This window comes from Hyla sarda, chromosome 13 (genome assembly GCF_029499605.1).
Source record: "Hyla sarda isolate aHylSar1 chromosome 13, aHylSar1.hap1, whole genome shotgun sequence".
Lineage (NCBI taxonomy): Eukaryota > Metazoa > Chordata > Amphibia > Anura > Hylidae > Hyla > Hyla sarda.
The window spans coordinates 25,785,985-25,812,049 of NC_079201.1; the positions used below are offsets into that span (position 1 = coordinate 25,785,985).

At 40.2% G+C, this 26,065-nt stretch overlaps 1 protein-coding gene across 39 annotated transcripts in view; it reads left to right on the forward strand.

The window, feature by feature from the left end:
- LOC130297737 (general transcription factor II-I repeat domain-containing protein 2-like) overlaps window positions 1-26,065 on the forward strand; it is a 1,987,867-nt gene that overhangs the window by 1,286,688 nt on the left and 675,114 nt on the right. For 35 of the 39 annotated variants that reach the window (XM_056550554.1, XM_056550557.1, XM_056550548.1 and 32 more), the window contains one exon: window positions 10,496-10,597. The gene's annotated coding sequence lies outside the window, so the exon portion shown is untranslated. Of the gene's footprint in view, window positions 1-10,495; window positions 10,598-13,536; window positions 13,643-14,379; window positions 14,695-26,065 lie in introns of those variants that run through there. The other 4 variants (XM_056550578.1, XM_056550577.1, XM_056550575.1 and 1 more) reach the window with 3 other exon arrangements.

Sequence of the window (26,065 nt, forward strand, 5' to 3'; positions counted from 1 at the left end):
TTAAGATTTTTTAATAGAAGTAATTTACAAATCTGTTTAACTTTCTTGAGCCAGTTGATCTATATAAAAAAGTTTTTTCCTGGAATACCCCTTTAAACTTGTTCGAGCCTGCTCACTCCCTACCTTACATTGTAGCAGAGTGTCATTTCTTCGGTACTGTCACATGAAAAGATAGAATCAAATATTTACAAAAAATGAGGTTTACTCACATATGTAAGATTCTGTATCATACTGACATGTTAGTCACCTCATCAGATCACCTTGTGCAACTATGTCAAAGTCATGTTACTTTGACACTGTTCACAGTTACACTTATGATGTATTTTTATGTCTTGGAGTATTGTGTTTTTTTATGTCTTGGAGTATTGTGCGCAGTACTGGAGGCCGTATCTCCAGAAATATATACATATTTTGGAGAGAGTTCAGAGAAGAGCTACTAACTAGTACATGGGTTGAATGATAAAACATATCAGGAAAGGTTATAGAACCTTAACATGTATAGCTTGGAAGAAAGAAGAGACAGAGGGGATATGATAGAAACTTTTAAGGGAATCAACACGGTAAAGGAGGAAAGTATATTTAAAAGAAGTAAAACTACCACATGAGGACATAGTTTTAAATTAGAGGGGCAAAGGTTTAAAAGTAATATGAGGAGAGAGTAGTGGATGCATGGAATATCCTTCCTGCAGAAGTGGTAGCACAGTGAAGGAGTTTAGGCATTCATGGGATGGGTATAAAGCTATCCTTCATATAAGATAGATATAGATATAAGGCTATCCTTCCTATAAGGTAGGGACAAGGACGATTCATAAGTATTCAGAATGTTGTTAAGAGGAGGCCCCTGAGCAGGATTGCCCTGATGACAGTGACAGTTCTGCATTTATAGGCAGGGAATTCTAGCCTAATAGGGGATCCTAGGGACAAGCATTATCTGGAGCCATTTGGGGTATTTTACTGTCGAAATAGTAAACTAACAAACATCATAAAACCCAATGCATTCTCTTTGGGCAACAGAATTTTGAAATGCGGCAACATATATGACTATCCTGATACTTAGTTGTACTTTCTAGATTGTTTAGGATCCTCTTAAATCATATCTGGTAAGAAGTACAAGAAAGTAGAGAATACTGCAGCATGTCAGGCCAGGACATCTATATGTAATAGGGACAACTAGGGATTGTTAGGTACTAGTTTCTTTTTACCTTAAAATGTTTTTAACGTTTTGCCTTCAACGGTTTTTGGATCGTTGGTTGGTTTTGCAATGTCAGACCTAGTAATGGGTTTATTAGTTAAACCGGTTTACCGAACATAGTCACTAGCTAACTACATCTAAAAGTACCATTAAAGTGTGTGGACTCACAGCTGTGTGCCACTGTATACATAAATATTGTTTTTTTCATGAGATACTGACACATATCCGGGATATACAGATTTAGCGCTGTGTGAACTCAAACTTATACTATCACAGATCATCTATAGGAGCACTTTTTACTTGCTGAATTTCCTTTGATCTACATGCTGAATTTCCTTTGAGGCTTTTGTCGGCTTTTGTAATGTGGTAAAATATGTAATCCTGGATTTATAACATTGCATCTATGACATCATGAGACAGGTCTGGAAAGTTGGGACTATTCCAAGGTAAAAATAATCCCTGTCTTAATAATTAATACAAATTATGCATTACCCCTGTGATGCATTGCGTAGAGTAAAAACCAGTGGCTACACACTATTTTCCCCCAAATTTCCCATTCCTTATGTTCCTTAGACATTTGCCCTGTAGGGGCCACATCTCTAATTTCAGTTACAATTAATCGTGTACCCCTTTTTGTTTATGTAACAATACTGTTATATATAGTGGTGCTACATGAATAAATGATAGCAATTAAAGCAAGACGTAAAGTGTAAAAGTGAAATTGTACATTATAGGGTACTAAATTTACTTCATGGCTGATCTCATGCAGAACTTGGTTGTCCCCTGGGAGAAGCTTTAATGTGAGAGTATGATGTCACCCTTCCACCAGTCTCATGTTCTCCACAGGCTGTACGATGTGCTCATGAGGGGGTCAGACTAATGGCTTTTGTAATGCACTTGGCTCCTGTCACTGCATTTGCTCCAAACCGATTAATAGTGTGCTCCAAACAACATCTAAACATCCTGCCATTCTCAGCACTTAGCGGCTTTTTGCTAGGATAGCCTCCACACCATAAGATTCCAGGTTGACCCCTAAAAAGAGAGTCATAGGAATTCCACTAGTGATTAGTTTCAGCCGTGTTCAGAGTCCTTGAGATGGTCGGCAGTACAGGTTTTCTTTATTGGGCTTTTTATTCCCGTTTAAGATCTACTGAACAATGAGTAAAGAAATGACTTGTAAGGAAATATCTGTAGTCAGCTGCTTCCCATAAGCATATTAAACAATACACCTGCTTTACTAGTAAGAAATAAAAACTTATCACGTCAGCAAAATAAAAATGGAAAAATTGTTTGCTTTGTAATAGATCAAATAACAAAATGATGTGCTGACAATAGGCAAGGCTGAACGTGCCATAAAAGTCATCATGTATGGCTGTTATAGGATCATGGGGGAAGGACAGTGCAAGTTAGCTCCCTTCCCTCCATCATGACTGGATCTAAGCAGCTCTCCTTTTCTCTCCATATCAATAGCTAAATCTTCTCTTTATATACAGTTGGTTTTTCTAAATTTGTGAGGAAAAGAGTGGACATTTTATAACAGCCAATTTCCCTTTACCAATTGGAGTTTCCTTGTATGCTGACTAGACCTGTTACCTGGAGTCCGGCATAAAATCCAATGACCAGTTTCAGTGTGAATTTACATTAGAATAGGAAAATTCTGTAATCTTAGAAACTTCAATATGTCAATGTCACTTCAATGTCACATAGTCATTGGTACTAGAATAGCCAGGACCAGTATTTCAGAAACTACCAATCCTTGTTTTATCATGTAACAATGTACAGAGAAGAAAAAGGAAGGGAAAAGATCAGCTCACCAAATTAAAGTTCATATCTGGACACCGTAGCATATATGCCGGAAGCACGGACGAAGGAGCCGCCTCTCCTCGTGGTAATGGAGAAAACAAAGGTTAGGATCCAGCTCCTAAGGATAGGGGATAAGTTGCAGATCACGGGGGTCCAACCGCTGGGGCCCCCGTGATCTCCTGTACGGGCCCCGACAGCCTACACAAAGGGGGCATGTCGACCACCGCAAGAAGCGGCGGCCGACACGCCCCCTCAATACAACTCTATGGCAGAGCCGGAGGGCTGCCTTCGGCAATCTCCGGCTCTGCCATAGTGATGTATTGATCGTGCGGTGGTCGACACCCACTATCTGGCCGGAGAGCCGGGGCCCCGTACAGAGAGATCACGGGGGGCCCCAGCGGTCGGACCCCCACAATTTCAAACTAATCCCCTATCCTTAGGATAAGGGATAAGTTTTTCACCACTGGACTACCCCTTTAACTTGCCATATTTATGTACCAAAACAGGTACATCAAGTTGAGGTATGTACATTTCTAAATAAATACTAATTGTAAAAATCTTTAAAAAAAAAAACAGTACATACTTAAAATATTTAACATAATTAAGTGACAAAGATTATGTTAATTGTTAATAAAAAATTTACATAATTAAGTGTCCAAGAATGGAGACACATGGTACAAAAAATGCATTGGGTTACCCTGTTTTAAAATGTCAGATGCAAGGCCCTCATTAGTATTCCCTTTTAATTAAATATTCAGATAGAACTGAGGATACTGCCAAAGGGCATGTGGATATACTGAGGATACTGCCAAAAGGCATGTGGAGGCCATTTAATCCCCACTGGGAATTTGGGGACAAAGGAAATGTAAGGTAGCTATGTCCAAGAAGGGCTTACTCTCTGGTGCCTCGTCTTGGTGGTAGCATCTCTGTGAGTATATATTTACCTCCTTATAAAGCCCTAGTACATGACTAAAGAGACTTAAGAAGCCAAGCCACAATCTCACCCAAAAGGAAAAGTTACCCATCTGTAGACGAACAGTCAGCACTTTGGCATTCTCATCAAGGAGAACTTTACCCTCTGTCAGAGATTCTGATTTGGCTAATTAAATCCTCAGTCATGGTCTAAGGCTTGTAAGAAGTAAACATTGAATCGAAGAGATGCTACCTCCAATATGTAGCACAAGAAAGCAAACTTTTTACCTTCTGGGACAGAGCAACTTTACATATCCTTTTTCCCAAAATACCCAGTGGAGCATGAATTACCTAGAAATCTTCACATGCCTTTTGGCAGTATCCTTAAGGAGAAATAAGCCCCTCAGTTCTGGGTAATAAAATACATATAAATTGGGCAATAAAACAAAAGCAAGTAGCTGAGATGCCTACTAAAACGTAAAGAATCAGGACTTGATATATAGCAGACGTTGGCTGTTGGCATGCATTTCTGCAGTCTAATGCCTCAACCTACAGTTCTATTCACCCTACTGAGGACAAGTTTATCTACCCCCAGTGACAGTCTTTGGCTCTGATAAGAGTGTTCATTGTGTACTGTAGCCCGTGTTGGATCCTGCAGTGACTTACTTTATCAGGTCTCCCTCCGTCTATAACATACACAATGCAATAACCCTCCATTGGCAGCTATAGCAGAGTACATCTGGTTCCAACAGTTAATTGACGGTGGATCATCGCACATTATATAAAGAGGGGGGAACAGTTTAAAAGGACACGGTTGAGTGGTGACACGTTCAAATGCAAACTGTGAATTGAGTTCCAATGTCTAAAGGAGATTACGGCTGCAGAGAACATTAATATCTCGGCTTTATAATGTCCTCAGTGCCCCTCCTGTGCTGTGTACTCTGGTAACAACTGTCTGCTCTCAGGTCCATCTGTCTCCATTACTTACACACATCTGAAACACATTTTTTCTTTTTGCTTGATGTGTTTGCAGCCCCACAATGCAAAGAATTCATATTGTTGGTCATAAGCATTTTCTTTTCTGCTACCTGCATTAAATACAATAATCATGGGTTCTGTTTTTAAAGCAGATTTCAATACAGTTCTGAGCATAGCAACATTAAAACATCATGATAAAGACCACAGTTGCCGCAGAACTCCATAGTAAACCTGCAACTAAGCTTTTCTCAACCTGGGGCAAATATTTAGTTTATTGCCCTTGCATATATCAAATACCTTGGCCATGGCTGATAGGCTTGTTGGCACTTACAGTACCTAATACTAGAGATGAGCAAATCGAATTGGAAGAAGTAAAATTTGTTCCGAATTTCATGAAAAATTTGATTTGGACCAAATCCGAACTTCGACTCGATTGGAAATAACGAATTTCTTCATTAGCGACACCCCTGCGATTGTCCTGTATAATGTAGAGATGCGAGCGGCTTTCTCCTGCACTCGCATCTCTGCAATAGATAGGACGATTGCAGCGGGTGTCAGGAGTGACACCTGCTGTGATCTGTACTTAACTGTCTGCAGGAAATATGAATAAGTCATGTGAATTCTATTCACATCACTGGCTGGCTGAGTATAGTGCAGTGATGCGAGCGCAGGAGAAAGCCTCTCCATCTCTGCAATAGATAAGACAATCACATCGAGTGTCAGGAGTGACACCCAGGGCGATCTGTCTATTAGTACAGGTACTACAGCTCCCATCATGGAACAGTCTGTTCCATTCTGGGAGTAGTAATACTGCTTGAAAAAATAAAAAAAAATAGAGAAAAAAAGTGAAACACACACGCTTTATTAAACACAATATTAAAATACATTACTAATAAAAAAAAAATGTAAAAATGTATTATAAGAAATATTTTATTTTTACATTTAAATGGACCCTTTCTACATTTTTATTATTGTCGGCTACATTTTTAAGTCTCTGCCCACCCACATAAATTGATCCCTGTTTAAAAATTAACATTAACATTTTTTTTTTTTTAGTCTTTCAATTGGAGTGGGCAGGGACCAGAAAATTCAGCGCTCAATATTAAAAATGAATGAGGAGAGCATTTCATAATTAATTTTTTTAGATTTTGTTCTAAATCATAATTTTTAAAAAATTTTCAATGACATCACTTATTCACATTTCCCGCAGAGAGCTGTGATTGGCCAGATGGTTCACTTCTGACACCTTTTGCGATCTGTCTATTAATGCAGGTACTACAGCTCCCAGCATGGAGCAGAGTGTGCTCCATGTTGGGAGCAGTAGTACCTGCAGTTGAGGACAGATCACAGCGCGTGTCACTCCTGACACCCGATGTGATCGTCCTATTTAGATGCGAGAAAGCCGCCCGCATCTATACATTATACAGGACGATCGCAGCGAGTGAGTGTCAGGAATGACACCCGGAGCGATCTGAATATTAGCACAGGGACTACTACTCCCATTATGGAACAGTCTGTTCCCTGCTGGGAATAATAGTACCACCTAAAAAAAATAAAAAAATAAAATAAGTGAAACACACACACACTTTATTAAAAACATTATTAAAATACATTACTAATAAAAATTAGCCGAGAATCTATTTGGTTTGAATCGTTTTTCTTTTTTTTTTTTTTATTCGGCGAAAATGTGCTAATTTCTACCTAATACCTTGATAAAAGCCACCCCTTTCCCTAGCATCCCATTCCCAACTACAAATATGCAGATGCAGCCTGTTTGCTCCATTGTGTTGATTCACCTTTCCTGAAGAACAGCTTCATATGGGATATTTTAAGATAAAATAGCATTTAGATATCAGTTTGCAGGGGGGGGGGGATTTGGTCTTACCTCGGTGATCCCCCTTCATGATCTCTAGAGTGGGGTGCAGAGTGTCTGTTACCGCAAAACACAAATACATACAGCAAAGATTTGCAAGAGCAGGTGTAAAAAAAAAAAAAATTGAGAAAAAAGTGAAAGTGATAGTGAGTGCGACTTCTTTATTCTTCGTATAAATACAGACAAATACATACAGACTTAGGCCCCTTTCACACTACCGGTATGTTCCTGCATTTTGACACCCGTTATTCAGCAATAACGGGTCATATAAAAAAAGGTTGTAATAACTCAATACAACGGATGATAACTGATGACCAATTTTGATGGACATTCTGTCAAAATAATGGACATGTGCCATCTGTCTTGCACTGTTATAGTCCGTTATTTTATGTCCGTTATTTTATTTCCATATGACTTCCTGGTTGTGATGCTGTACTGAGCATGCTCATTAGCAATAATGGATCATAACGAACAAAAAAATAACGGACAATAATGGATGTCAGTTGTGAACATCCATCACCCATAGACTTCAATGTTAAAATTTTAACGTCCGTTATTCCACCGTTATTTTTGACAGGACAAAAATTAGTGCATGCACCGTTATTTGCCCCGACAAAAATAATAAACGTTAGTCATAACGGGACATAACTGATGCTAAAGGATGGTCAAAAAATCCCATTGACATGAATGTGATTTTTTGACGGACGTTTGATAGACTTTCTGATGAGAGTTCATGACGGAGGTTTTTACAGTAGGATAACGGTAGTGTGAAAGGGGCCTAATATTCCCCTATTTAGTGACCATATAACAGTAGATACCAGCAGTGACTCAGCAGGTCATTCTCTGTATTCTCTGCCATGATGACTTCCTCCAGCCATGACTCTATGTATTCTGAATAATGTGCCAGACCAAAAAAACATTTTAGGCACCTTTCTTGGGTCATTCTGTAGCAATCCCTTAAAAAGACATAACATAACACAGGAATACATCACAGCATAACAAATTAGACTATGGAGTAGTGGGCCCAACACAGAGACAAATGAGATGCCTGAGGCAATCTTTAGCTCACAGGACAACATCCTGTGCTGGGACACCACACAGTTATCCCCCTAGTAGACCCCCCACCCCCCCAAGTAGGCAGTTATCTCCCCCAGTAGACACTTACCCCCCCCCCCCCCCCCCCGATAGGCAGTTTTCCCGCCCCTAGTAGGCACTCATCCCTTCTCAGTAGGCACTTAGCTCCCCAGGAAGGCAATTATCACCCTAGTAGGTAATCATCCCCCTGCCCGCAGTAGCCAGGTAAAACCCTCCTACCTGCAATTATAATGCAAACAAAAAAATATATACCGTATGTACTCACCTCCTCTCCCACACAGAGCAGCCGCACCACCTCCTTCCTCCTCCACTTCGGTGCAGGTAATGATGAAATGTCCACGCCTGCAAGGGCAGAATTTCTGCCACACTCTCAATATAGGCCACAGCCTGAAGCTGACTTTCTGGTTCTGCAGCAGCTTAGGTCTATATTATAAGGATTAACATACTTTCTAACGTTCAATACATAGAATACTTGAAGTCATCTCAGAATACTTATGTAATTTCTAATGTATAATAAATCATGTCTATGGCTCTGTATTACAGCAGTTAACAGTCCTGCACATTAACAGTACCCACACTGAGTTGAGTGCTTGCAGTCCAGTGTTTATATTAGGACTTACTCAGAATGCAGATCAAACATTAAATTAATGTTTCAGACAAATTACTGATGCTGGCCACTAATGCTGACCCCTGACCCTGACTCCTGTTGTTGATCCCTGACACCTGATTTGGATACCTGAAACTACCCAAAAACTAATAGGTGCTGTCAAGTCAGAAAACCAGTAAGAGGTGGTATCAAGTTAGAAGAAGTGCCATATTTATCTCATAGCATAAGCAGTTGTGATAAATAAGACACATTCTTAGATTAATTAGAAGTTGTATGCAGTTTTAGTAAATTTAAGCATCTGTATGTGCTAGTTAGGTTATAAATAACAAATCAAATCACAGTTAAAAAAAGACAAAAAAAAAAAACAGATAAGGTGATATATAAAACCGGAGATAGACAACAACTTATCACTAGAAAATGGCTCCAGAAAAATCTCCTCATCACCTCTGACTTTCTTCATTTGTCCAGATATGACTAAGATATCGGAGGCAGTTATTAGTGTCACTTTGTCAGTATCAGATGTCAGATTCATGAGTCAAAGTCAGGTATCAATGTCAAAGTTACATGTCAGCATCAGTCAGGTGTCAGACATCAGAGTGAGATACTGTATTGGCATCAGCGGGCAGCATCAGTTATCAGAGTCATGTGTCAACATCAGAGGAATCAAGTATAAGATTCAAAGTTCCATATCAGGGATCAGAGTCAGGGATCTGAATTAGAGATCAGCATCAAGGTCAAGTTTTAGAGTTACATGTCAGTATCAGGGAGTCAGTATTTAATGTCCGTTGCACGTCAAAGTCAAGTATCAGGGTCAGTGGTGCATGTCAGTGTCAAGGATCAGAGTCAGGAGTCATGTTTCAAGGTATCTTGTCTAAAACTTACAACGTACGTATCAGAGTACGTCTTTAATATGGGCATTGTATTGCAGGTTTACTTATACGCAGCATGTTGTGTTGTACATTTTTAGTAGATTTTTAGTGCAATGTGAATTCTGAATCAAAATTTGACTCAAAATGTATTACATGCAGAATTTGTAGCTGACTTTTCACACAGCACGTATATTTAGCCTAGTAATTTAATATAATCGCTGTTCTATATAATTTGGCACAGGGGAGACTGACTTCTGTAGGTGGTAGCGGCTCCATAGCCAATGCTCTGTGCATAAAATGGGTTAAACATGCTCCTAATATCTTAATCACATTTGCCATCATGTGATTTTACGTCTAGACTGGCCGCTTGCAACATTTTTCCAATTAAACTCAGTTCTTAATTAATGCCAAAGAAAGACTTTAATGGCACCCAACCCTCCTCTCCTCCTCTGTGTCTCCGACTAGAACATGCAAAAATAGAGGAATATTGAAATATTGCCGTACATTACACCCTCATAAAGGCTTTAGAGAGAACTACAATTACAGCCGGTCACCTTGTTAAAGCAAGCAGTTTTTTCTTTTTTTCCAGGAGGTGGGAACAGCACAGTTTTATGTTACCATAAAAACAAATCATTACGAGGACGGCCTCATTCCTAGCTGATTGCATTTATTTTATTTCTATTTTCATGGTTTCTACTAATGCTGCTCCTTCTACACGTTCCATGTGTTTCATTATCAGAATGACTCGTTGCTGAGTGTGTGGAAAGCTGCCCCTGCCCCGTCCACTATGGCCTTGTAAATCGTAGCGTTCCGTTACTTTATTGTTTTCAGACTCTGTTTCAGGGAGGGAGAGAATGGATGGGAAGTCCTTGGATTGCTACTCGCAGCACGTTTGAAAGCTCTAAAGAGTATTGTTAAAAAGTTGCCTGACCAAATTATTAAGCGCCCAAGCTATTAAAATGGATTTTAAGATTTCCCAGAGGCCCCTAATCCAATGACTCTGCATGTCGTTAAGCTACTGTTCGATACGTTTATAGATTTTTATATACATTTTATGTTGTTTGCTTTTGGTTTCTAATTTAGCAATTAGCTATAATTGATTTTTTTGTTTGGCTTTTTAAATTTGATAGTTTTTAATGTTCATTTTGTCTATTTATTGCTTTTAGGGAGCTACAAAGACGGCCATCTTTAATATATCAGCTTCCAGACTGTTTGGTGCCGGCTACTACCATGAAATCTGAATACATGTGGCTTTATATGATGTAAATGTAAGTAGTAGTAATAGTTGAATATATGCTTGTAGACTAGGTAGCATGAATATTTTGGATCTCCTGCCAAGAGGGAAAAAAAAGTTTAAAGGAAAATAAAAATCTCTTTCTCTATCATATTTATACATAGATGCAAGGGGACAGTTTTACTACTGCTAATACAATACAACAATACAACAAATTTGTTAACCAATACAATGTGGTACACCAAAATTTTGATGCACTATTCCGGTAAAGCAAACTAAGTTAAGGGGGTCTAGACTTTGACCAAACAGTCTACAGATACATTTATCTAACAGCATAAACCTCTGTGATAAGTCTGGGACGTATGCAGTCTTGCCCTAAGAATTAGACAAGATTAATAAAATTATACACAGCACATGTGGCTGCACACAAGTACTGCAATCTCAATATTTCCCCATAGAAAAAGTAGTAATGGGAAACTTTATGACTATATAAAAGGAAAACAGTCAGCCTGCTCACCCACATTAAACCCAATACACTGGGATATACAGTAGTGTGGGTCAATAGGAGTCTGATGAAGGGTTACTGTCTAAAATAAGTACCTTAGGTCCAGAGACCTGTCTATCACTGAATATCCTCTGCTATATTCCAGGAATTGCACACCAGATATTCCATGTTACTAGGACGTGGGGTCGCAGAACAAGAATAAACAAATTCAGCTGACAGGGCCCATCTTCAGAGCACAATTCCCGGAATACAGCAGCGGATCTTTGGTGGTGAACCCTTATAGGACTCTTGTTCACCCAGACTATAAAGCAGTGTAATGGGTTTAGTGTGGGTAAACAGGCTGACCATTATCATTTACAAATTTGGAGCATCCCCAAGAGCAGACATTGTAATTATGTTGCCACGAACCCACAATTGTTATATATATATATATATATATATATATATATATATATATGTTAGCTGAGTACCCGGCATTGCCCAGTTTTTCCTTCCTAATCCTGGTTGGGGAGTAAAATCAACAAAGGAGAAAGCTTTTGACTTCATATACCGTCCTCATATATTGTTGTCATATCCCAACCCCATATCCCGACCTCCTATCCCGACCTCCTATCCCGTCCTCCTATCTCAACCTCCTATCCCGACCTCCTATCCCGACCTCCTATCCCGTCCTCATATCCCGTCCTCATATCTCAACCTCCTATCTCGACCTGATTTCTCGACCTCCTATCTCGACCTCCTATCCCATCCTCCTATCCAGACCTATCCCATCCTCCTTTCCCGTTCTCCTATTTCGACCTCCTATCTCGACCTCCTATCCCGACCACCTATCCCGACCACCTATCCCGACCTCCTATTTCAACCTCCTATCTTGACCTCCTATCCCGACCCCTTATCCTGACCACCTATCCCGACCACCTATCTCGACCTCCTATCTCGAACTCCTATCTCAACCTCCTATCTTGACCTCCTATCCCGAGCTCATATCCCGACCCGTAATATGTGTACCAGCTATTGAAATATCTCCAGCCGTACGAAAGTTATGTGGGAACATACATTTCCCATTGATTTGCATGGGGCTTTAAACAAAAACCCTGACCCTGGAAAATGGGGGTGAGTAAGGGTTAAATTACCTATCCTATGTTTATTGTTGACATATAAGTAACATGTGTGCCAAGATTCATGTTAAAGGGGTATTCCAGGCAAAACCTTTTTTTATATCTATCAACTGGCTCCGGAAAGTTAAACAGATTTGTAAATTACTTCTATTAAAAAATCTTAATCCTTCCAATAGTTATTAGCTTTTGAAGTTTTCTGTCTAACTGCTCAATGATGATGTCACGTCCTGGGAGCTGTGCATGATGGGAGACTATCCCCATAGGAACTGCACAGCTCCCGGGATGTGAGTCATCAGAGAGCAGTTAGACAGAAAACAACAACTCAACTTCAGAAGCTAATAACTATTGGAAGGATTAAGATTTTTTAATAGAAGTAATTTACAAATCTGTTTAACTTTCCGGAGCCAGTTGATATATAAAAAAAAGTTTTGGCCTGGAATACCCCTTTAATATCTTTAGCCGTTTGGACGTGATGCTGGAACATACACGCACATACACACATAAAGCTTCTCGCGTCAAAAATGATAGACTTACATACAAACTTTCAACCCCTTTTTCAACCCCTTAAGGGTTGAATTTCGAAAAATCCTTTCTTATTCCTCATCTACGTCTTAAAAACAACAACTGTGAAAAAATTCAGCTTCCTAGGTCCAAGGGTTTAGGCTGGGCGTTGATGAGTAAGTGAGTAAGGCTTTTTATATATATATATATATATATATATATATATATATATATATATATATATATATATATATATATATATATATATATATATATATATATATATATATATAATTTTTTTTTCCATTATTGATCACATGTGGAAATTAAAGGTTTTGACTTGAATTTGTTGAGAGGGTTGAAAAACAGTCATAAAGGATTTACTGACATACACCACACTGAATTAATACAACACCAGAAAGAGAGTTGGCAAGAGAAAGTCTGAGTGTCGCCAGCTTGGGCATGGAAAAAAAGTAGACAATAAATGACAAACATGGCCAAGTCTTAAGTGAACTTAACATATCTCTTTAGCTTGTGTCATGTGCCAAGTTGGCACCAAAGCAGTGGAACGTTTTCTGTGTTTTCTATAAAACCTTCTTATAGGCAGTGATTGGATTTGGGGAAACAGTTACGATGTCGAACTATAATTTTAGAGTTGTAACACTTTCTTCCAGAAAACCAAATTTAGAACTTTAATGTGCTTGTTTGGGTATCATAATGAAGACGCTGTATAAGAAAATGTTTATAAAAATGAGGGGGGGGGGGTGCTGTTACCAAAATAACTTTTACACTTACTTTACAAACTTTTTTTTAGAACTTAGATGTCAAAAGTAACTGTGTTATTTTTAGGTTCTGTACTAGATGTTATTGGTGTTTCCTTCGGCGTGCAGCCATGTGTTGCCTCTCCTACAATGTTGAGTGGTTTTCCACATTTACAATCCACCTTTTTTACCTCCTCCCTTCCTCCACATAAAAAACTTGAATGTTAAAGTTCATCCTTATCTTTACTGGCTTACTTCCACCACTATGGGTCCTGATTGACACCACTGAATAGTTCCAAACCCAGGTACCAATGCATGGGGCCATGTGATGTATTACTATCGTTCCTGGATTGGCATTGCTGGTTGGGTCTATTTAAGGCAGGTAGGGCTACTAATCTACAGGAAGGCAAGTTAAACTATCAGCAATGACAAGACATTTTCCTATGGGTCTCCTTTAACCAATGGCCACTAGATGTTTAAAATTCATACTTTTTGTTTACCTTTCTTTGTTATAGTGTGCTTTTGGTATACAGGAGGGATTCATCGGTACCCTTTTTAATTCTCTTGTTTGAAAATATGGGGCCCCAAAATACCATGGGTTAATGTTATTAAATACATTGGTATGGTTCAGCTGGATTGGTTACTCTGTAGGGCACAGTTACTAACCAGGTTTTATAAGCAGCTTGGCTGTCCTTCCAGATGTCTGCGCTGTGAGTTCAGAGCACAATTCCCGGAATACAGCAGCGGATCTTTGGTGGTGAACCCTTATAGGACTCTTGTTCACCCAGACTATAAAGCAGTGTAATGGGTTTAGTGTGGGTAAACAGGCTGACCATTATCATTTACAAATTTGGAGCATCCCCAAGAGCAGTCATTGTAATTATGTTGCCACGAACCCACAATTGTTATATCCCGACCTCCTATCCCGTAGGGCACAGTTACTAACCAGGTTTTATAAGCAGCTTGGCTGTCCTTCCAGATGTCTGCGCTGTGAGTCCTGCGTAAGAAGAAGATGAATCGCATAGATGGTAAAAGAGAAGAAACTATTTCACTGCTGCTCTTTCTTGGGCCTACACCTAGAAAACCCAAGAGATAGCAAGGAACATGCTATTGGTTCAGCCAAAGAACATGCTATTGGTACAGCCAGTTTAGCAATGGAGACTATGTTGTATTAACAGAAGAAAATAAAGATCTGATCAGTAACTGGTTTTGGAGGGCAACCAGCTAGCATATTATTTAGAATTAATTGTGAACAAGGGGATTGCTATACTAGGTGCACCCAGGCAGTTGTGCCTGAAGAGGCCCAAAGGCACCTCTGCTACCCACATACGAGGACCCAGTTTTATAAATTGTACGTGGTAAGTAGGGGAGGGGGGGTCTGTTTTGATTCTGCTATAAGCCCCAGGAACTTACAGTTTTTCCTCTACTTGGAAACTATCAGAGAAAAAATGATGGTTAATACTAAAGAAGGTTCAATTGCATAGAAAAACCAGAGTTCCCGTTATAATAAGTCTTTTATGTCATATGAATGTTATTTTTTTGTGCACTATCTCTTGAAATATAACATTTTCAGGACAATGTTTTTTCAAGTTCAGTCGCGGTATTCCCCACCTGTGGCTCGTACTAAGATTGAACCTATTGGGCGTAGCTTACTTCAGCTACGGTACACCAACACATACAGGCTGTCCCGTAAAATTATGTATGACATGTTTCCATACCTCAGATTTCTCCCCAAGCTGTTTTTAAACAAGGTATTTGTATGCACGCAATAGGCTCCTAAGAACAATGATGTCCCTTTGTCTTGTAGAAGAAAACGACATGGAAAATAATCCTTCTTAACTTGGGCACCTTTATAATTAATCCTAATAATTTACTGGTGTTGCAACATGAGCCGGCAATAGCATTGCAGAAACCATGGTGCGTTTTTAAGCAAATATTATTGTACAGATTATAGGACCATTAATAGTAGGGTGCACAAATGCTAACTTTATTTCTGAGGTTTGGCTAGTTTATTGTAAAGAAATAGTAGAGTAGCACAGGATTTCTTGTATCTGTCTTGAAGGCTCTATTATTATTAAGGAAGACAATAGAAGACAGAAGCAGTTGTTTATAGAGCAGTGCAGTGGCAGAAGGGCTACTATGAGTTGTAGGTTTTTGAATGGGTTTTTTAAGTTGCTTTTGATGTGGGTAAGAGTCGTATTTGTCAGTGTACCAAGTGTGGCCAAAGTTTGGGGGAAATCTTGTAGATAATGAATAGCACTATATATGCTCCCACATGTCCCCCACCTCATTACTCCTAGAGGAAGCTTGGGGAAACGCGTTGGAGTGTGAGGTGGGGGGACATTCTGGAGCATACCTTGCGCACCTCAGATTGATTGGTATGGTATACTGTAACATTGATATATGCTGTGATATGATATTTTGCACCTTGCCCTGCACCTTATGTTGCAAACTTGTATATGCACTGGCCACCTTATTATAGATGAAGTGATTACTTTCACCTATATACCCCTTTTTTTGCACATAAGGAGCAGTACAGTTCAATTACCCAATATATGAGATTCATACAGTTTTCTGACTACCTACATCCTCTATTATGGGCCTAGTGCAATATTGATAAAATATTACATATTTTTATATTTTTGATTTTTTTGTGAGTCATTTACCTCTGTGTGTGCCGATATATCTTTACAATACTATATAGTTTGTCCAGGATGTTCCCCCCTTCTACTTGTTTTTTTTTTTTTTTTCCAATTAAAATTTTATTCAGTTTCAAGTATAAACAAGTAAATAAACAAAGTACAATCACCGTACAATAATACAGGTGCTGAACAAGTCCATGTTCAGGCGTTACATAACACCAAAACTCCCAATCAGGGAACAATAAGGCCTCTCAGTATACCTCAAGCTGAGAAAGAGAAGTATGCCATACTACTTGATTTTTTTATATTGTCTTATGTCATGTGTATATGTTTTTTTAAGGGAGGATGGGCATATCCATTGTTTGTCATACGAATTTTTGTGTATAAATAAAGCATAATGTATGGTTTTGTGATACTTCTTTATTTAATTTGGGCAGATGCCTTTGTAGGTTAATTGAAATCTTGTAGATAGTTGCAGGCAAGAAAAGAGCACAGACAGAGTTCTTGTGAGGATCAGAGGCATCGCATGTTGAAGGCAGCATCAACATACAATGCATTTTTATGTCAAGGCCATCGCATAAACTGCTATCCGGCAGCGCTGACTGCTTCAGCTGCCGCCGGATAGCCATTTACGGTGCCCCGTGAGCTCCGGTGATGGTCACTCACCTGTCCTCGTGGCTCCGGCGCGTCCTCTGCGGGATCCTCTGCATCGTCGGCACTGTAGACCACTGTCCTATACTTTACATTGCACGGATCCCTCAACATGCGATGGTTTCAATAAACGGTGGTCCGTTTGGAACGGATTACCATCGTATGTTGAGGGACCACTGTGTATATATATATATATAGAGAGAGAGAGAGAGAGAGAGAGAGAGAGAGAGAGTGGCGAGAGGTCAAGCAAGACAATTTCACAGTAAAAACTCTTTTCTTAATCTATTTCTTGGACTGACGGTTTTGTCCATGGGACAATGTGGCCCCAATTCTAAGTTTTTCTATGGGGGCCCCATGTTGCTGTGATATATGCTTTAAGCTGCCAGTGCCCTTTCACTGCTGTCACACATGTTAGTATCCTTCTATGCAGGCTGAGCTGTGAACATACGTTTTTGTTTTTTTTTTCCTCCGGCAGCTCCACATGTTTTCAGTTTGCAGTCGGCCCCAGAAGTCAGCACTGTCAAGTGTTAAGCTTTGTTGCCTTGCGAGTCAGAGCTAGCGCCTTGAGTAAAATTGGTGCTGGCAGTGTACTTTATGGTGTAATGGTTAAGATGATCACAACCTGGACACTGTATCAAGCACCATGAATACAGACTAAACACATGGAGGAAAACATGTCTTAATAGAATTATGCTAATGACACATTCCCCATACTGTATCTAGTTGCTCTTGCGATGTTGTCCAGGTTGTCAACTTCATGGAATAAGATAAATTGTAGATCGAATAGGAGCGGATGTTCATTCTTCTGAATTCTGCCCTGTATTAAGCTAAGGACCACATTCTGATGTGAAGCAAACACCTTTTATATATGCAGTGATCCCTCAACTTACAATGGCCTCAACATATGTAGTTTCAACATACAATGGTCTTTTCTGGACCATTGTAACCTGAAACCAGACTCAACATACAATGCTACGGACAGTCCAGATCTGTGAAACGTGTCACAACTGGAGGAACTGACCAATCAGAATGGGCTTTTTAATGGTAAATCACCTGTATTACTGAAGTGCATGCACTGACTGGTGTCTGATAGCGCCCCCTACAGTACGGGGAGGAACTACAAGTTCTGTACTACTCCTTACCTTGTGCGAGGGTTAGCTGCTCCTTTGGACACCAAGTAAGGGTGGCTCCATTTGAGACACTGTGTGTACTGTATAGGACCCTGAAGAAGCTCCTGTCCTCTACATAAACCATTGTTTTCCAACCAGGGTGTGGCAAAACTACAACTCCCAGCATGCTCGGACAGCCAACGGCTGTCCGAGCATGCTGGGAGTTGTAGTTTTGCAACAGCTAGAGGCACCCTGGTTGGGAAACTCTGACATAGACAGTGATTTACAGCTCCCAGCAGATCTTTCTTACTTTTATATGTAAGGATTTGCTTTATCTCTATTAGTTATCTACTTATTTTTCTTTAATCCTCCCTTTTTCCAATTTTTGGATGACATTTTGGGGCTTCAGAACCAATTACCAGGTTTCCATAGAGTTATGGTCTCAACATACAATGGTTTCATCATACAATGGTTGTCCTGGAACCGATTAATATTATAACTTGAGGGACCACTGTATATATGTGTGTATATATATATATATATATATATATATATATATATATATATTTATTTATTTTTATTATTATTATTTTTTTCATTTTGTCATTAGTAATGCATTTAAGGGGAAAACAAGTTCAATTTATTTCAGTGTGCCAAGATAGCTTAGGCTCTGTTCACACACTGTGAACGTTTAGCTTTTCCATAATCACCAATCAAGAGAATTGTGTAAAAAAACCCACATTGGTACTGTGCTATATCTGCAACATGTGAACACGGCCTAATATCAATAGAGTAAACCTAAAAACTTAACACCAAGATAAGACAGAGCTGTTTTGGATGGAGTTATAAATAATAAATGAGGAACAGACAGAACTATCTGTGACTTGCTGACACTTGCAGTCCATTGTGATTTCACTGTAAAGAAAAATAGCAAAATCAGAGAAGTCATAAGAAGGTCATGGTCACAGTCCAACGTGAATTGCATTGGGGACAAGGGTGTCAAAGTGACATGCAACTTGCAACTTGAGCGGCCCGATAAAGCACAATTAGTGTGAAACGGTAGCCTCCGTTAATCTACATTCCCCCTGCATGTCTCCCCCTGTCAAGATGTGAATATGACCGATAAATAAAGAAGAAACTAAGAAGATCCGGTGAGTTGCTGTCTCTTTATTCTTTCGTGCCACTGGATGTGATATCACAAGCTGTTAAGACAGAGCACCACTATACACAAATACATCTGGCAATAATATAGCATATTTTATCTGCACTAATCCGCTAGTGGCAGAGCCGAACGGTACCTATCTGTATTTGGTTTCAACTTGCAACCTGCGAACAAAAATCCATCAAAGTTGGATTTTGTGCATCTTTGATGTTGTGGTCATCATGTCGATAGTGGCATCACAACAATATTGACAATCATTGTATGCGATGTCACAAAGCAACCTTTTGCTCTTCATATTGTGCAACCAAGGTCGCTGTGCAGCCCTAGCCTTAGGGTAGAGGTCTTTATACTACATTTAGGATCTATTCACACGTACAGTATTCTGAGCAGATTTGATGCACAGGATTTGAAGCTGTGTTCAATCATTTAGTTTACATTGAAATCTGCAGCAGAAAATCCTGCACATTAAATCTGTGCATCAAATCTGTGCCGAATACTGTATGTGTAAATAGACCATTAATGATGGTCAATTCAGCCCCTCTGCGACTTGCAAAATAATGCAACAGCAATAACAGTTGCATAAAATCCACATTTGTTAGATTTTTGGGCCAAGTCGCACCTGACTTTGCCAGCGTTGATCTTAATACAAGTAGCATGCAACTATGACCTACTCGTGACTTTTCTGTCATTTGGCTATTTTGTTTCTCCTAACTGTAACAAAATTGCACAACAGCAGGTAGCAGAAAAATTTTACAAATATTTTGGCATGAACCATGTCACTGAACAGCCTAAAAATAAGGATAGGCCCACACATAGAGTACTTGTTGTGGATTCTGCGTTTGCCAAGCTTGGTTCGTTAACAACTTGCTTTTTGAAACCAATGCTGGCAAAGTTGTGTGCCATTTGCAAACTGTAACCAAAAATCCAAAAAGTTTCAACAATTTTATATTTTTGTTGGAAATAATGAAGGCAGGAGGAGAGTAGTAAGTCGGTCTTAGGGTATATTCACATGGCGGAATGTCCGTGTGGAATTCTTCCACAATATTCTGCACGGACATTCAGCTGCAGCAGAGTCCCATTGATTTTAATGGGATTTTGCTGCACTGTTCACACGGTGGATTCCGGGGTCCGCAAAACAAACAGACTTGTCTATTCTTTTTGCAGAAATGTATAGCTGTCTATGAGATGGAGCATTTCCAAGTTGTACTATTGCCCGCTGGATTATTCAAATGTGCAAATGTCTGCCCGTGTTTTCCGCACGGACATTCCAGACCTATTACGCCGTGTGAACATAGCCTAAGTGTGCCATGTGACTTGCATTGCAGAGGTGACTAGATAGAAAAGTGATGTAATTAGTTTTTCATGTAAATTGTTTTTGAATAGAGTTAAAAGAAGTTTGGAAACTTTTTGAAAGCTAAACTGCAATACTAAAAACAACCGGCGAATAAGGGTGGTGCTGTTTCCAGATAAAAAGACACTTTTTTTCTAATACTAATACTAAACAATTGCAACAAGCCTTAAGCCTCATCTGTATTTGTATGCCATCAAAAATGTGGAGTATAAATTCAGTAGACGACGAGACTGAACGGCTGAAACCTATTAATGTATCTTAAATGAAGGATCTGCCAACAAACCATTATGAAGAACTGAGAACTCACATAGGCAGATACCCTCAGGACAGGAACCTGGCACTAGATTTACCAGATCACAGACTTAAAGGAGGGTCAGAAGGAACAACATCCTTTCCCCGGGTATATTAGCTGAATTCCTTCATTCTGCAAGTTTCATCAAGACTTCACCATGGAATAACTGGAATGTGTCCTGAAACATCTATGAAACATATCTGACTAGTAGAGTTATAACTTTATAGATCCCAGTCTTTAGCAGTGAAAGTGGCGACGGTAATATTGCACCATGAACTGTCAGTACAGATTTGTTGCTTCATTATGTATATATAGGGTCTGTAGGGTCTTGTAATGTATCAGGCTATATCTGCTTGTGTAATATTTTTGCATACTAAGTATATGTACATTGCTCAAAAAAATAAAGGGAACACTAAGTTAACACATCCTAGATCTGAATGAATAAACTAATTTTATGAAATACTTTCATCTTTACATAGTTAAATGTGCTGACAACAAAATCACACAAAAATTATCAATGGAAATCAAATGTGTCAACCAATGGAGGTCTTGATATGGAGTCACGGTCAAAATCAAAGTGGAAAACCATACTACCGGCTGTTCCAACTTTGATGTAATGTCCTTAAAACAAGTCACAATAAGGCTCAGTAGCGTGTTTGGCCTCCACGTGCCTGTATGACTGCCCTACAATGACTGGGCATGCTCCTGATGAGGTGGCGAATGGTCTCCTGAGGGATGTCCACCCAGACCTGGACTAAAGAAACCGCCAACCCCTGGACAGTCTGGTGCGGTTGGCCCTGGGTTCCTCCTTGGATGAAGCAAGACATGATGTCCCAGATGTGCTCAATCGGATTCAGGTCTGGGGAAGGGGTAGGCCTGTCCATAGCATCAATGCCTTCCTCCTAGAGGAATTGCTGAGACACTCCAGCCACATGAGGTCTAGCATTGTCTTGCATTAGGAGGAACCCAGGGCCAACTGCACCAGCATATAGTCTCACAAGGGGTCTGAGGATCTCATCTCAGTACCTAATGGCAGTCAGGCTACCTCTGACAAGCACATAGAGGGCTGTGCGGCCCCCCAAAGAAATGCAAACCCACACCATTACTAACCCACATGCTGGAGGATGTTGCAGGCAGCAGAACGTTCTACATGGCGTCTCCAGACTCTGTTATGTCTGTCACATGTGCTCAGTGTGAACCTGCTTTTATCTGTGAAGAGCACAGGGTGCCAGTGGCGAATTTGCAAATCTTGGTGTTTTCTGGCAAATGCCAAACATCCTGCACGGTGTTGGGCTGTAAGCACAACCCCCACCTGTGGACGTCGAACCCTCATACCACCCTCATGGAGTCTGTTTCTGACTGTTTGAGTGGACACATGCAGATTTTTGGCCTGCTGGAGGTCATTTTGCAGGGCTCTGGCAGTGCTCCTCCTTGCCCAAAGGCGAAGGTAGCGATCCTGCTGCTGATTTGTTGCCCTCCTATGGCCTCCTCCATGTCTTCTGTATGTACTGGCCTGTCTCCTGGTAGCTCCTCCATGCTTTGGACACTACGCTGACAGACAAAGCAAACCTTCTTGCCACAGCTCACATTGATGTGCCATCCTGGAAGAGCTGCACTACCTGAGCCACTTGTGTGGGTTGTAGACTCCGTCTCATGCTACCACTAGAGTGAAAGCACCGTCAGCATTCAAAAGTGACCAAAACATCAGCCAGGAAGTAGGAACTGAGTAGTGGTCTGTGGTCACCTCCTGCAGAACCACTCCTTTATTGGGGGTATCTTGCTTATTGCCTATAATTTCCACCTGTTGTCTGTCCCATTTGCACAACAGCATGTGAAATTGATTGTCAATCATTGTTGCTTCCCGAGTGGACAATGTGATTTCACAGAAGTGTGATTGACTTGAAGTTACATTGTGTTGTTTAAGTGTTCCTTTTATTTTTTTTGAGCAGTGTAGTAAATTGCTTCTGATAATTCATCCATTCTGATGATCATGGGCCAGGGCTTGTTTTCAGCATTGGACAATATATGTACTCTACTATAGTCTTTTATTGGCTGAAAATATCTCAATAGTTATCTAGTATGCTAAATATACCATAATATTAAAACCACTGACAGGTAGAGGGTAGAGTGAATAACATGAATTATCTGGTGACAATGTTACCTGTCAGGGGGTTGGATATCTTGGGTGTCAGTTGTTGAAAGCAGGAAAAAATGGGGAAGAGTACGGATCTGAATGACTGACAAGAGCCAAATAGTGATGTGTATAGGACTGGGTCAGGGCATCTCCATGATAGTCTTGTGAGGTGTTCTTTGTATGTAGAAGTTAGTACCTACAAAAATAGCCACAAAAAAATGGGGACAGGGTCTTGGGCGCTCAACGCATATTCATGTACATTGAAGGTAGAGGCTAGCCATCTGATTTTATACCATAGAAGAGCTGCTGTAGGGCAAATGGATAAAAAAAAAGCCCCACCTGGCTATGATAGAAAGATGTTAGAATTCACAGTGCAAAGTATACAGCTTTTTACGTATGGGGCCAGCACATTAGTCAGAGTATAAATGCTGACTTTTGTTCCCTGCAAAAATTGCCTACAGTGGGTATATATATATATATATATATATATATATATATATATATAGCATCAGTACTGGAACACAATAAAAGAAGGTGGCCTGGTTTGTTGAATCATGTTTCCCATTACGTGATTGCAGTGTGTGTGTGTCTCTAAGGCTTCTTTCACACTGCCGTTATGTCCCGGCAGTACAGCGGCCATTGAAAAATGAGGGGAAAATAGTGGGAGAAAAATTAGTGCATGTACCATCTTTTTCTCCTGCTATAAACAACGGTGCCTGACAGACCACATTATAGTCAATTAGATCCATCAGGACCCGTTGTGCTACAACCCGATAACAACCATTGAAAGCAACAAAAAAAAGAGAGCCTAATGGACGTTTTCAGACAGAGGACAACGGCAGTGTAAAAGTAGCCTTACCTGGGGTAGAGATCGCACCGGAATGCATTATGGGAAGAAAAAAGCCAGCAGAGGAAGAGTGATGGATAATGTTCTGCTGGAAACCTTGGGTCTTGGCATTATGTGGATGTTACTGTGACATAGTGTTACCCCAGACCAAGTCACGTTCTTCATGACAGACCAAGGAACATGGCAAGTAGATCAACTTGGTTACTTGGCCTCCAGGGTCCCCAGATCCCATTCCATTCGGACATCTGTGGGATATGCTATCAGTGATTACAGTTCAATAAAACAGCAGAATGACAAATTTTACTCTGCTACATCTCAGATCCTTAAACAAAATAAATAGACCCAGCTTCTCTAGCTGGTGGAAGCCACATATGACATTTTTAGTTGGAAATGCAGCATTAATATATAGTAGCTATTTATATGGATGATTGTTATTGTTGTGCATGACCTGCCAGATCAGCTCTCTATTCTGGGTCACTGAGAATGTCCCAAGGATTGGACCCCCCCCCCCCCCCCCCCTCTATGAGTTGTCTGCATTTTGGCAAACCACGGAAATAGAATATGTGAGCTATGGATGATTGATAACAGATTACAAGAGTAGCCATCTTTATGTAAGATTAAATTATAGTGAACGCAGCAACAAAAGGTCTTCATGTGGTACATTTACTAACAAGGTGATCCATTGCACAGTGTTTTCTCCCTCGCTTGTGTTTTCTAGTCCTCCATGTAATCGCGTTTATTTTCCTCCCTGACGCCTACAAGTAAATACAGCAATCCCTCTCCTTCTCTTTGTCACACAGCTCGCATTGTGAGCCCAAGTGAAATATAGAATAAGTTACAGTCAGATATTTTTCCTTGACGCGCTTACAATCTAAGTTCAGTCTAAACACTTCAAAAGCTGGTTTACTCCAATGATAAATCACCAGCAGGGACGGTGTTTTCTTACCAAACTATACCCTGATTACCCTGCAAACTGCCTGGCCATTCAGCCCATAATTGACTGGTACAAGGCGATTCCCTGGGCGATGGCTAAACAAGCACAAAGGCCTACATAGGTGATATGGTTATTAACCTCTCGCTTAATGTAAGGCAGTTTATTCCATGACAAGGGTGGAATTATTCCACAGACCACCATTAGTGATCAATGGGGCTTATCTTGCCTTGCAATAGGCCGATTGTTGACAAGTGATTTATCAGGGGCCGATGACGGATAACTGATCAGATTGCTCTTGTTGTGCAGCTGACATGGGCTCCAATGGCCTGCAGCGATGATCCTTTCACTCAGCTCTGACTGATGATCTTAACATGTAAGTCACTGGCTCTATTTTAAGAATGTACTCTGACTTATTTATGTAGTTTGACCAGCCAGGAAGCTGTCCAGACTCACCGTCCTTTCCCTTTTCAATCCTACATGAAGAATTCTACTCAGGTATGAGAACCATGATATCACTGATGTGATAGACACCCTGTTGTAAGGAAGATCCATAGGTGGAAGCTTTCAGCTATATTAGGATAGAGACATTTCAAAAGTTTTGATTGGTCATTGTCTCAGTGCCGAGACTTCAACCGATCAGTAAATCGAGCTGAAAGAAGCATGATAGCGAGCTTCTACACCCTTAGTCCTCAATCTAAGTTTGCTCTAAACCTGTGTAGCAGGACCTATATAGGTGGGAGATGGGGAGTAAAGTATACAACCTCGCTTTTCCCCGCTCGTTCTACTGATCAATGGGGGTCTCAGCACTGAGACCCAGACCAATCAAAACTTAGGACATGTCAAATGTTTTTTTTAGATAACAGGCACTTTTTTATAAAGATTTTTTTTTGTTTTATTTTGGCATAACAAAAAAACATAAAATACAATAGTCCAGATTTACTAAAACTGTCTAATTCTTAGACAGTGTAAGCACAGACTAGATAGTCTAAGAAAGCACTAGACACATCAAAATGGCTCAGGCTGTTTTGGATAAATCTGTTGCATTGTTAGGCTATGTTCACATGCCTCTGAGCTGTAATTTAATTGCCCAAAAAAATAATTTGAAATTACCATATATACTCGTGTATAGGCCGAGCTTTTCAGCAAATTTTTTATGCTGAAAAAGCCCCCCTTGGCTTATACTGGAGTGAGGCGCCGCCATCAGGCTGCTGTTTGCCAGCGCCGGCAAAACACGGGAATAGATATGGTGACCGGGAAGGTCCGTAAACACCCCCCTCCAGTTACCAGGTCGTCCACCCCATGCATTGTGCAGGGCAATTTAACATCGTAGGGCCTGCTGGTAACTCTGCTCCGGCAGAGTTCCAGGCTGCCACAGCAACCACACAGTACCATTTTATGAGTAGGGGGGTGACAAGCCTTCTAAAATGTTTGTTTTAAAAATATAAATATGGTTCAACATGGGTTGTTTTAGGTTTGGGCCAGCTGCATAGGCTGT